Source organism: Oryctolagus cuniculus, chromosome 20 (genome assembly GCF_964237555.1).
Source record: "Oryctolagus cuniculus chromosome 20, mOryCun1.1, whole genome shotgun sequence".
In the NCBI taxonomy this organism is placed as follows: domain Eukaryota; kingdom Metazoa; phylum Chordata; class Mammalia; order Lagomorpha; family Leporidae; genus Oryctolagus; species Oryctolagus cuniculus.
The window spans coordinates 3,445,861-3,459,874 of NC_091451.1; the positions used below are offsets into that span (position 1 = coordinate 3,445,861).

The 14,014-nt window shown below is 35.2% G+C and overlaps 1 long non-coding RNA gene and 1 pseudogene across 3 annotated transcripts in view; both read left to right on the forward strand.

Annotated features, from left to right (window-relative positions):
• The window catches only part of LOC138847300 (uncharacterized), a 74,203-nt gene that overhangs the window by 12,859 nt on the left and 47,330 nt on the right, over positions 1–14,014 (forward strand). The window lies entirely within an intron of this gene.
• LOC103345945 (beta-citrylglutamate synthase B pseudogene) lies at positions 1,523–9,721 on the forward strand (annotated as a pseudogene).

Here is a 14,014-nt window from a genome sequence, read left to right on the forward strand (position 1 = left end):
TTTTCTTTATCTTTTCTTCATTTTATGCATATTAATAGTTAAAATTATATCCATTAAAATGAATAGTTATAACATTAAAATAAAGTTTGCATCCTATATAATTTATACAAGAATACTCATAATTTTATTCAACTGAAAAATTACTATATCCCATTTATTGTTTTGAAAACTGACAGAGAGATCACAATCTCCTCCAAAATTTTTTACAGATAAAATAGACATATATATATATATGTATGTATGTATGTATATTATTTTCCCATGTGATTGAAAGCCAAAATTTTTCATGGAATAAGGTGACTGATTAATTCAGTCAAAATTGCAAATTCAGCCATAGAGGTATAAAAATGTTATATTTGAAATCCATGTCTGGAAAACAATTTCCTTTCTGTTTCACTTGTGCTTATCAATATAAAATAAAAATATTTGGGGAGAACACTGATTAAAAGGGAGGTGAAGATCACAGAGAAACAAATGCCTGTTTTCCTTTAGAATGTCTTGAAAATAGTCCAGTGTTGTGGCACAGTGAGTTTAACCACCAACCACAATGCTATCATCCCATATGAGCACTGGTTCAAGTCCTGGCTACACCACTTCCAACCCAGCTCCCTGCTAATGTGCCTGGGAAAGTAGTAGAAGATAGATTAAGTACTTGTTTCCCTGTCACTCATGTTGGAAACCCAAATGAAGCTCTTTGTTCCTAAATTCAATCTTCCCCAACCCTGGTCATTGCAGTCATTAGAGGAGTAAACTAGTAGATGAAAGATATTTCTGATTCCTTCAATCACTCTCTATAATTTGGTCATTCAAATAAATCAATACATATTTTTAAAAGTCTAGGAAATTTGCACAGGTCAAAGTTCACACAATCTCATCTTATGTGGAAAGCAGGAGTGAATATGCTGGAGGATTAAGAAATGACACGAGATTAAAAAAGATTTTCAAGGAGGGCTTCTACTCTCTATGAGATCAATTTATTGCTAAATTCCTCCTTTGTATATCCCCTTCAGATTCTAAATTATGCTACTCTACTTTCTGAGATACTTTTAGTACTCTAGGGGAATTTGGTCACTATGATTTTTGCTCCTGAAAATGTGAAATCCTGCAGAGAAAATTGCCATAAACAGATCTAGATCTTAAATAGAATAAAGTGTGTTTAATTTAGAAATCTATGAGAGTTAAACCTAAATAGACTTCTGGTCTGTGATTCAGTTTGTTGAAAAAAGAGAGCATAGTGTCTATTACAACAGACTTAGCTTCACGTTTTCCTGATGGTCTGTGGGAATCAGAGAAAGATAGTACTATATCTGCCACTCCTTTGAACATTCTGCCACTGTACACTCATCTCAGCCAGGTCGTCCCAATTAAAATCTCTTTCCTTTCATTTAGTCTGCCCAAATTGTAATCATAGTTTATATCTGTGACTTACAATGTCACACCTCATCTTTTGAAATTCAGACTTTAAATTTTAAACTCTTTAAGTAGAAATTGAGCAATTTTCTCTTTCTGTGGAATTTAGAAAATGAAGTGGAAAATTGTGATTATAGAAGAAGTTAAAAGGCTTAAGAAAAGGGAAGCACAGGTAAAGAGAAGCAAATGATAGAAAATAAGAAAAGAGCCAACCTTTCCTCATCATTGAATAGATGGCAGGTATCGAATAATTTCACGAAAATTTCTTATGTGTTATTGCAATTCTGTTTTGACATTTTAATATAAGCCTTTTTATCCAGAATTGGAAGATCTGGTCATTTGGGGAGACAAACTTTGTATTTCCTGAAGTTATAAATAATGGAGAAAAACCCACAGGTTTGTTGAGAAAAACATACAAAAGTAAGCATAGCACAACTCACAAAGAAGTTAACTGAAATGGAAAATGTCAATAGTAAATCAGGAATATTCCAGCTGAAACAACATACATTTTAGTACTTTACACATTGAACTCAGTATGTATTATCATTTTCTTATTATAGCTATGAAACTGCATGTTGGAAAAGGAATGCTAAAATAGGCCCAACCCCACAGTCTAATGGAAGTGGACAGAACACAACACAATCACTTTGGAAAATAATCTGACAATGTATTTCAAAGATATGATGCATATGTGTGCATGCACAAGGCATATAGCCAGGAATCAAGGTGAGAGATGATCAGAGTTGCTCAAATCTGAGAAGACTTGTTTGGATATCCCCAGCATCCCCAGCATCCCCAGAAATATGGGACTGGGTGATTATTTAGGTCTCATCTAGGCAATGGAAAGGAAAGAGTATCCTCTAACTCCAAATATCTGTGTTAAATTTACTGACATTCTCCACTATCTTATAAGTGTCTAGTCACTAGTAGGACTCAGGATAGCCTGCACATTTTGCTTTCAAAATTGCAGAAGTTCCCCCTCTAAGAGGTAGTCTTATCCAATCTAAACACCTATTTTCACCATTGATATGCATAATTAAAGCCTGGAAAAATTGTGCAAATGGTGCAGAATGTTGGTTTCAGTGTCTAAATTTTCTCATTCTTCATTCATTTTAATTATGTCCAAAGTATATATTATAAGTATATATTCCCAAGAAAGAGTTTCTGGACTATAGCTCAAAGATTGAGGAAGAGATATACATTGAACTGAATTAAAATAAAGTGTTTATATATGTGTCATCTATTTGTGTTGCCACATTAACTATTTTTCCTGTAATTGCCACTTACAGCTGTCTAACGTGAAATAAATATACAGCCACAAAAACATTGTAGACAGAAATTCATAATATGGAAATAAGAGCAATAGAAGGCAGCAAGAGGAAAGATTAGAATTAGAGTTTAGGGCCACTCAGGCCAGAGGTACACAGTGACCACAGTAGTGAATCTCAACAGGAAACCTTGAATGTTGTGGTTTTGTTGTCCATGAGACACACCAAGGAAAGGCTGACAGTTGGGAGCACACCATCTGATTAATTTGCCCATTTCCCTATTTAAAAACAGCACCCATGGGAAAGAATGCTGAAAACACTTCAACCAATTATAATTTGTATGACTCTGCTCCACATACAAAAATATATCAACAAAAATGATTTCTACACCAAGAGGAGCAGAGTAACCACCATATACCAGGCAGACATCCTAAAACCAGAAGCTGAGGAGAAATATGTAACTTGGGAAGTGAACCAGTGGATGGAAGGTCCTTGTAGGTATGCCCATGCCTGTTTGCCTTTACAACTCTTTTTTTACATCATTTAATATTCAGGAATTTCAGGATGCCTGGGTAGGGGAAATACGTGCTGATTTTGACTAGGGTAAGACAACAGAAGAAAAGAGAAGAGAAAATGCCTGAGTGCCTGGGCTGGGACATTTCGGAGAGTTCTACACCCACATGGAGGAATACACAAATCCTTTGCTCAGTTCATGCATATGCATGGGTGAGATGTGTAGTCACTGTGGGATCACCTTGGGAGTTGGTCACATTGGGTTAAGGCTGTGATCCTGCCAGCTGATGTGATTATGCCCTCCATCCTGCTGACAATAAAGGACACGTACCACATCCAACTAGTGTTTAACGCTGGACACTTACTTCACCCTCCACCACTAGACATACATCTCTGGTCCCACCCTGGACACACCTCTAGACATCTTTTGAATGACACTCCACTAATCCATAGAGGCATATTCCAATAATAAAAACCATCAGATGTGAAAACCAACATGTGCTGCCAGAATGCTTAAAAATAAACATAGAAACATAAGAAACATGGAAAAGGAAGGAAATATTACAACCTAAAAGGAACAAAACAATACTTTAATATTAGAAGTAAGATTGATGAAATATCTAAAAAGGACTTCAAAAGAATTATCACATGATTACTTAAAAACATGGAGTCAAAGAAATTCATACATGACATGGATGAGAAATTCTGGTAGATAGAGTTATTAAAGAAAAATCAAAACATTAGAAATAAAGAATTCAATATGTCAAATAAAAATGTATCAGGAAGCTTTAACAACGGACTCAGTGAGGCAGATTAAAGAATATCTGAACTAGAAGACAAAACCTAGAATATATCTGTCAGACAAAAAAAGAAGAAAAAATTTAGAATGACTAAAAATATTATTTGAGATTTGTGATACTATCTAAAGACCAAACCAATGTGTATTAAGAGTTCCTGAAGGATTTTAGAAACAGAGAGCAGATTACAAGACATGTTTTCTTGAATTAACAGCAGAAAAGTTGCCTAATTGGGAGAATGATAGGGACATCCAAGTACAGGAAGCACATAGAAAGCCTCAAAATAGGATCAGGAAATATCTTCACTACAACATGTTGTTTTCAGTACTTCAAAGTAAAATATAATGAAAATGTCCTAAAACGCATATGATAGAAATGCCAGACTATATTCAAAGAATCTCCAATTGTAATGAGAGCTGATTTCTCATCAGAAATCATACATGGTAGGGGAGAATGGACATAGTTCAAGTTCTAAAAGAAAAAAAAAAATGTCCTCACAGAATACTATACCCCGCAAAGCTCTATTTTATTAATGAAGGTAAAATAAAGACCTTCCAAAACAAAAAGAAAGGAAAGAATTTGTCCCCACTCATCCAGGCTTATAAATGATATTTAAGGATGTGATACACATAGAAGCACAGAAAGATAGTGTTATTCATGAAAGAATGTGAAAGCTGAAAATCTCCTGTTAAGTAAAAAGGAATTCCAATGCAAGAAACAGGAATAATTATGGGGAAATGGCAGAACAAAGTCATTACCCATCAATAATAAACTTGAATGTAAATGGACTAAATTCTCTAAAAGATACAGACTGACTGAATGTATTATAAAGACCCAGGTCTTTACTGCATACAGATGCACTCCTCACCAACAATGATTCAAAAAATGAATGTGAAAGGATGAGAAAAGTAATTCAATGCTAATGAAAAGCAAATTCAAACAGGGGTAACCACCCTGATGTCAAACATAATAAACTCATGACTAGAGCCTAGGAAGATTACTGACGCCATAAACAAGAGTGTGAAATTGTTAAGTCAACAACAGGAGTCACTGTGTACTTACTCCTCATGTGGGATCTGTCCTTAATGTGTTGTCCAATGTGAAGTAATGCTATAACTAGTACTCAAACAGTATTTTACACTTTGTGTTTCTGTGTGGGTGCAAATTGATGAAATCTTTACTTAATATATACTGAATTGATCTTCTGTATATAAAGATAATTGAAAATGAATCTTGATGTGAATGGAATGGGAGAGGAAGCGGGAGATGGGAGGGGTGAGAGTGGGAGGGAAGTTTGGGGGGGGGAAGCCATTGTAATCCATAAACTGTACTTTGGAAATTTATATTTACTAAATAAAAGTTAAAAAAAGAAAAAAAAGAAAATCTTCATTTTTGTTAATTGAGAGAATTAACATAATCAAAATGTCTATGCTGCCAAAAGCAATTTACAGAGTCCATGTGATCCCAATCAAAATATCAAAGACATTCTCAGATGTAGAAATAAATTGATCCTAAAATGCAGATAGAAACACAAGAGACCCTGAATAAGTGAAGAAACTTTAAACAACAGAAATAAAGCTGGAGGCATCAAAATGCCAGATTTCAAGATACATTACAGAGCAGGTATAATCAAAATAATCTGACGCTAATATAAAATAGACATGTAGTTCAGTGGAACAGAATAGATACCCCAGAAATTAATGCATGCATCTACAGTCTACTAATCTTTGAAAAATAAGCTAACAACTACCTGGAGAAAGGACAGTCTTTTCAAGAAATGATGTTGGGAAAATTGAATTTTGCATGAAGAAGTGTAAAATAATTTCTGGCATTGGGGCATAGTTGGTTAAGTTGCCACCTGCGATGCTGGTACCTCATATGGATGCCAGTTTGAAACCTTGAAATTATCACATTTATTTGTACCTTTCCAATTTCTTCATGTAGGCACCAATTGCTCTAAACTTCCTGCTTAACATTGCTTTTGTTTTTTCATGTAAGTTTTGATATTATGTATTTTCAACTTCAGTTATTTCCAGAATTCATTTTTATTTTTCTGATTTCTTCTATGACCCAGTATTCATTCAGGAACATGTTATTCAGCCTCCATGTGTTTGCATAATATCTAGAAATTCTTGAGTTGTTGATTTGCAGCTTTATTCAACTGTGGTCAGAGAAGATGCATGATTGATTTCAATTTTATTTTGAATTTGCTGAATCTTTCTTAATTGCGTAGAATAATGATTATTCCAGAGAAAGTTCCACGCACTGATGAGAAAAATGTGTATTCTGCCACTGTGGGGTGTAAAGTTCGGTAGACATCCATTAGGTCCATTTTGTCTATGGTGTTGATTATTATATTTTTTCCTTATTGATTTCCTGTGTGGTTGATCTGTCCATTGCTGGAAGTGGGGTATGAAGGCTCCCACTACCAATGTATTAGAATCTATGTTTCCTTTAGATCCATTAAAATTTCTTTGAATTAACTAAGTACCCTGTAATTGAATTTGTATACATTTATTATAGTCACATTTTCCTGCTAAATTGATCCCTTGATCATTACATAGTGCCCTTCTTTTTCTCTTTTAACAGATATTGTGTTAAAATCTATATTGTCTGATACTAGCTCCTTTTTTGGTTCCTGTTAACATGCAATATCTTTTTCCATCCTTTCACTTTCAGTCAGTATCTATCATTCTTGGTGAGATATGTTTCTTGTATGCAGTAAATAGATGTGTTTTTTTTTTTTTAATGCATCAATCTATGTCTTTTTTCCTAGAAATTGAGACCATTTATATTCAAGGTGACTATTGATAAGTAATGAATTGGCTGTGCCATTTTTCCATAATTATTGCTGTTATTTACTTTGAATTTCTTTTGGGCTTTTACTAAGGGACTTTCTGCCTTCTCATTCTTTCATAATGATAGCTACCTTTCTGTGTATAGCACATTCGTAAGCACCTTTGGTAAGGGTGGTTGTATTAACAAATTCTTTCAATTCTGTTTGTTATGGAAGGTCTTTATTTCACGTTTATTCATAAATGAGAGCTTTGAAGGGTACAGTATTTTTGGCTCAGTTATTTTTTTTTCTTTTCAGACTTGAACTATATTTTGCCATTCTCTTCCAACTTGTATGTTCCTGTCGTGAATTCTGCTTTGAGTCTAATGGAGTTGCTCTGAAAGTAATCTGGTGATTCTCTTGTGCATATTTCAGAATCTTTCATTTTTTACTGTGGAAAGTTTGACTACAATGTGTCATGTTGAAGATCATTTCTGGTCATATCTGTTAGGAATTTAGTATTTTTCTTGTGCTTGGACATCTCTTTCTATTTCCAAATTGGGGAATTTTTCTTTTTTTTTTCAAAGATTTATTTTATTTATTTGAAAGACAGAGTTACAGAGAGAGATAGAGGCAGAGAGAGGGGTCTTCAATCTGCTGGTTCACTCCCCATATGGCCAGAAGCCAGGAGTTTCTTCAAGGTCTCCCATGGGGGTGCAGGGGCCCAAGGACTTGGGCCATCTTCTACTGCTTTTCCCAGGCCATAGCAGAGAGCTGGATTGGAAGAGGAGCACCCAGGTCTGGAACTGGCTTCCATATGGAATCCAGCACTTCAGGCCAGGGCTTTAACCCGCTCTGCCACAGCGCCAGCCCCCCAAATCAGGGAATTTTTCTATAATTGCTTCACTAGGCTTTCTAGTCCATTCTCTCTTTCTGCATCTTCAGGAAATCCTAAGACCAGTATGTTGGGTCATGTGATAGCATCCAATAAATCTCCAACATGTTTTTAGTTTTCTATTTCCTTCTCTATATTCTTTTTTTTTCTGAACTTACTGTAAGATTTCTAAAGATTTGCCTTTTGGTTTGGATATTCTTTCTTCTGCCTTGCCAAGTTTGCCGTTAAGGCTTTTCACTGCATTTTTAAATGAGTTCTTCATTTCTAATATCCAATTTTGATTCCTCTTTAAAATTTAACTTTCATGAGAAAATTTTTATTCATGTGATGTATGTATTTCTTTAGTTCATGGATTTTCTTCTGATCGCTTTTGAGTAATTATTTGATTCTTTGATTTCCACTTCTGGCATTTCCTAAAAAAAAACTCATCTTTGCTTTCTAATATTTAAATGTTACGCTGCTATGTGCAGGGCGTTAGTGTCCTTATCTTTATTTCTTGTATTTTTACATTTTATTTCAGGCATTTTTGTGATTGATTTTTGGTTATTTTCCTCTGATGGCTCTGGGTCTTGGCAGTTGCAACCATGTTCCTGCATGTGCTGTGTGTCCACACCCTCCACAAAGGGCCACAGCTTTCTTCTTCCTCTTGTGGAATTTCTAATGCAGCTTTCACTCCAACTCTCCCTTGAGAGTGCACTTCCTACACTTTATTATTTATTCTACTTAGCATAGTATGTCATTCCCTAATAAGCCATCTTGGAATATGACATATTCTACCTTATAAAATATATGGATGTAGAAGCCTCAGGCCTGGTGCTGTGTCTAGGCACAGGGAGGGTGGCACTCCCCAACTCTTCAGTGAGAGTGCTTCCATATTTCTTCCCCAGGACCCTTCAGGACTTTGTCGTGTCACTGGTCATCTGCCTGAATGTCTGTCCTCTGTAATACATTGAGCTTACATTTAAGGGGAAACAATCAAGACAAGGGATCAAGATATGTTGCTTTGTGTCTGCCAAGTTCTGGTTTTTGACAGATCATTGCATCAGGGAAGATTATCTCAAAAAAGAGATTTTATGAACATTGAAAGCTAAATGTTGTGAAGAGGAATTGGACTTCAGGGCTGTGGTGATGGATGAGATTGTGCTGACAATTGAGCAAAGAAACCTGGGTCTACAGATTAATGGAGAACTAATCTCTGCCTACCCCCAGGTGGTGGTAATGAGAGTACCAACCCCTTGGGTGCACAGTGATAGTGATATTACTGTCTTTCACCATCTAGAGAAGATGGGATGCTGACTGATGAACTGAACTCAAGTCATTCTAAATTGTGTTAATACATTCTGGACACTTCCAGAGTTGGCTAGCCATGATGTTCCATTGCCAGATGCTTTCTCTTAGGGTGGTCATGAAAATTTTGCTAAAATGATTGATGAAGCAGAAGTACTGGAGTACCCAGTGATAGTGAAGAATACACAGGGTCATAGAGGCAAAGCTGTATTCTTGGCTTGTAGTTGGCAAAATGTTACATTGTTCAACAGATGGGAGAATGGAAAATAAATGCTCACTAGGGCGTGTGAGGATGATGTGCTCATTGAATGAACAAGGGAAGCAGCTAGCCATCTAGGTGTCTAATATCCTGGGAATGGATGTGTGTGGCATTGACATGCTGATGAAGGATTATGGCTCCTTCTGTGTCTGTGAGCATAATGCAAATGTAGGTTTCATCACGTTTGGTAAGGCTTCTGATCTAGATGTAGCTGGTATCATAGCGGACTATGTCGCCTCCCTTCTGCCCTCTGGCCAGTTCACCTGGTGTATGTCTCTGCTCTCCGTGGTGTGCAAGGCCAGTGAGACTAGTGAGCCAGATCTGGGTCCTCCAGCAAGCGCTGCTGTCAACAACATGAGTGCAGGTTCCAGCTCTGTCGACAGTGACCCTGAGAGCACTGAGTGAAAGCTGCTCACCCTGTTCCTAGGGGGCCTGTTAATTAAGAAACAGCTGCTAGCCAATGAAATCAAACTCCTGGTGGAGTGATTCCACCGGTAAAATAATTAACCAACAATACTCTTGTAAAACTCACTTTTCTTCCTTTCTTCTTCCCTCCCTCCTTCCTTCCCTCCCTCCCTCCCCCCTCCCTTTTTTCTTTCTTCTTTCTTTCTTTCTTTCTTTCTTTCTTTCTTTCTTTCTTTCTTTCTTTCTTTCTTTCTTTCTTTCTTTCTTTCTTTCTTTCTTTCTTTCTCTTTTCCATTTTAACCAACTTTCAATGCTGTTCATGGAGGATGTTCAAGAAAATAATAGAAAATTAGAGTTAGTTGGAATAAGAAAGATACATGGAAGAGACCTCTGCTGGTAAACTATTAGTGACCTGGATTTAAAAATCCTGCAGAATAGGTGGGATATAAAAAAATGTAAGGCTCATAGTTACCATTTTATATTAATAATATTTGTATGCTCTCAGGCCAAGAGAAACATATACATTTTGTCCATGGTCCCTTTTGTTTTTGAGCAAAAATTGTTTGAATACTAATATCTTAATACCATAATGTCATGTTGTATTAAAGATTTGTAATGAATAAGAAAATAACTACTAATTATACTTTTATTTATATACAAATCTGCAAATTCCACCATTTCCCTATTAAGTAGCAACATTCATTTATAGTTATTTATGAAATCACCAAGAGCTCTTTTATTGGATTTCTTATTTTTGTCTTTTTATTATTCCCTTAATTCGAGCGGGAAGACGAAGTGAATATAACTCAATAAAGGCTCTTTGATGACACAGTTGGCATGTTTGCATGGTAGAAGGCAAATGAACAGTATATGCTCTGTTAATGTTCCATTTTTAAAATTCATGCTAGTCTAACATTCCATGCTCTATGGTTGCATCTTTAACAATGGCCAAAGTGAACAAAATGCTATCCTTTTTGTTAATAAGACACTGTCTTGAAACATGTACATTTAGAGCCTTTCATTTTTTTCCTTTTTTCTTTTGGTTGTTGGAAAAAATATTTTTGGGGGGACAAATTAAGGGCCTATAAGTTCTTAAGTCTAAAGCTGAAGTGATTTCTAATACCACCATTAATTATTTGCATTTTTCACATTTTATGTGGGAGTAAATCTCTATATTTTGCATGTGTTTTTTTTGTTGTTGTTGTTTACACCAACCTATCAAAAGGGATAGATTCTAGAAAATGGAGCATGTTGCAACACACAGTTTTTGACTCTCGAAAATAGATGAGTTTTTTTCACAAATTAGATTCACTAGAAGAGAGCTAGGATTCACCTAAAGACATAAAGAGAGTAGATGCTTCTTAGGCTTTTTTGTGTATATGTTTGTTCATTTTTTCCCCTTTGTTTCTAAACTGTTCAGTGTGTACTTGCTTTTCTTCAATGCTTCTGGCTATGCATTTTTCTTCTTACATACAGAATTTGGGATGGAGTTGGCTCTGTTTTCATCTGGGGACTTAGCAGTATTGAGTCTAATATAGCCCTGCTCTTAAACCTTCAATACTGTCCATTCTTTATATTTCTTTACTTTTTTCAGTTATAAAAGCCCTAAAATTGCATAGAATATAAGCCTTTAAAACATGGGTGAAGCTATCCCAATGATGAGTTTGAAGATGTGTTAAGAAATGGAGATGCTGCAGAGCTCAACATAAATATTTAAACAGCAAGTTCCATCTCCCTACAAATCCTCTGAAGCTTTTACCCAAGCCCTTTTTTCCCTCTTCAGAGCTGTTTTCCTTCAGATGGACCTTAAACATAATTTCTTGGACACTACTAGAGAGACACTGAGGAAATAATAAAAGACCAGTATAAACCAGCTCTAACAGAGGTTTGACCATGCTTACTTGTACAGTTTCCCCATTTCAAAAAGGAATGTAATAAAATTTGTTTTTTCATAGAATTAAATAATATTAAAATTGAGTGAAAGGTTGATTTTTGACATAAAATAGTACCTCTAATCTGTGTACTATCTCATTTCTCCTCAGAAGAATGATACCTAAGCGTTCTTAATTTATAATATTCTAATCTAGCTAAAAGAATTTGACTTTCACAGAGTACTGGGAGACTCACCTAAGAACCTCTGACTCATTAACAGAAAGAAATCCTTGGTACTTCTTTTGCTGAATGGCCACACTTTGGAGGATGCATACTGCTTGGTAGAGAAATAAACAAGGAAGAAAAACCTGCTTAATTAAATCATCATTCATATGTTTGTGTAGAAACTGTCTTGATGCCACATATATTATGATACACACACTTTGAATAGTTGGATATCACATGTATATAGATTCAGAATGAATTTTAAAAGAAATAGAAAAACCTCCTGGTGAAAAATTCAAGTTTGTTTTGGTGGGATAAGGAGCCAGGAAAATGTAGTTATCCTCTTAAAAACTTTTTACCAGATTGACCAACTATATTAAATGAAATAATCTGAAATAATTTCACCTTTAGTTTTATTCATCTTCAATCTTTAGTGCATTTACACTATACTAAAACTTATCTTTACCAACCTGTTTCTGGATTGTACACTCATGTATTAGAATGAAAAGGGCAAGAATGATCAGCCTACACTTTTACAAATATGGATACATTCTTGAATTCCCTCAGAAATTAAGGTAAAGTATAATAACAAATCATCCTGGAAGAACCCAAAGAAATAGCAGCAGATATTTAAGTGAAAGCTAAAATTATTTTCATAATTGTTTAATAACTTTTGTATATTCTTCAATACAGTTAAGAGAGGTAAAAATGTGTTTATCAACTGTGTGTAATAATCAGGCCAAAATCTGAATTATTGTAAAACATTTATATATATATATATATATATATATCTTATTTCCAACTAAACTTTATTTTTTTTAGAATAGATGGCTCATCTTCAGCCATGTTTTTGTGTTCTTTATTCTTTTTTTAACTTTTATTTAATAAATATAAATTTCCAAAGTACAATGTTTGGATTATAGTGGCTTTCTCCCCCCATAACCACACTCCCACCCGCAACCATCCCATCTTCCACACCCTCTCCCATCCCATTCTTCATCAAGATTCATTTTCAATTATCTTTATATACAGAAGATCAATTTAATGTATACTAAGTAAAGATTTCAACAGCTTGCACCGACACAGAAACATAGTACAAAATATATGTACAAGTATAAGTACATAGTATAAAGCATATAAGTATATATACATATGCATATAATGTATATATAAAGTATATATAAAGTATAAGTACATAGTATAAAGTATATATAGAAAACTACATGTACAAAGTATAAAATAATGTATGAGTACTAGTTATGCCATTAATTCACATAGTACAACATATCAAGGACAGAGATCCTACATGAGGAGTAAGTGCACAGTGACTCTTGTGGCTGATTTAACAACTGACACTCTTATTTATGAGTGTAATCGCCCAAGGCTCTTGTCATGAGCTGCCAAGGCTATGGAAGCCTCTTGAGTTCACCAACTCTGATCTGATTTAGACAAGACCATAGTCAAAGTGGAAATTCTCTCCTCCCTTCAGAGAAAGGTACCTCCTTCTTTGATGGCCCATACTTTCCGCTGGGATCTCAATCACAGAGATCTTTCATTTAGGTCATTTTTTTTTATTTTGCCACAGTGTTTTTGCTTTCCATGCCTTAAAAACTCTCATGGGCTTTTTAGCCGGATCTGAATGCCTTAAGGGCTGATTCTGAGGCCAAAGTGCTGTTTAGGACATCTGCCATTCTATGACTCTGCTGTGTATCCCGCTTCCCATGTTGGATTATTCTCTCCTTTTTAATTCTCTCAGCGTTAGCAGACACTAGTCTTGTTTATGTGATCCCTTTGACTCTTAATGCTATCATTATGATATATTATGAATTGAAACTGATCACTTTGACTAGTGAGGTAGCATTGGTACATTCCACCTTGATGGAATTGAATTTGAACCCCCTGGCACATTTCTAACACTACCATTATAAGTAAGTCTGATTGAGCATGTGTCAAACTGTACATCTCCTCCCTCTCTTATTCCCACTCTTATTTTTAACAGGGATCACTTTTCAGTTAAATTTAAACCCCTAAGAATAATTGTGTGTTAATTAAAGAGTTCAACCAATGGTATTAAGTAGAACAAAAAATATACTAAAAGGAATAATAAAGTAGTAAGTTGTTCCTCAGCAGTCAGGACAAGGGCAGTCAAGTCATTGTTTCTCATAGTGTCCATTTCACTTCAACAGGTTTCCTTTTAGGTGCTCAGTTAGTTGTCACCAATCAGGGAGAACATATGATATTTGTCCCTTTGAGACTGGCTTATTTCACTCAGCATGATGTTTTCCAGATTTCTGCATTTTGTTGCAA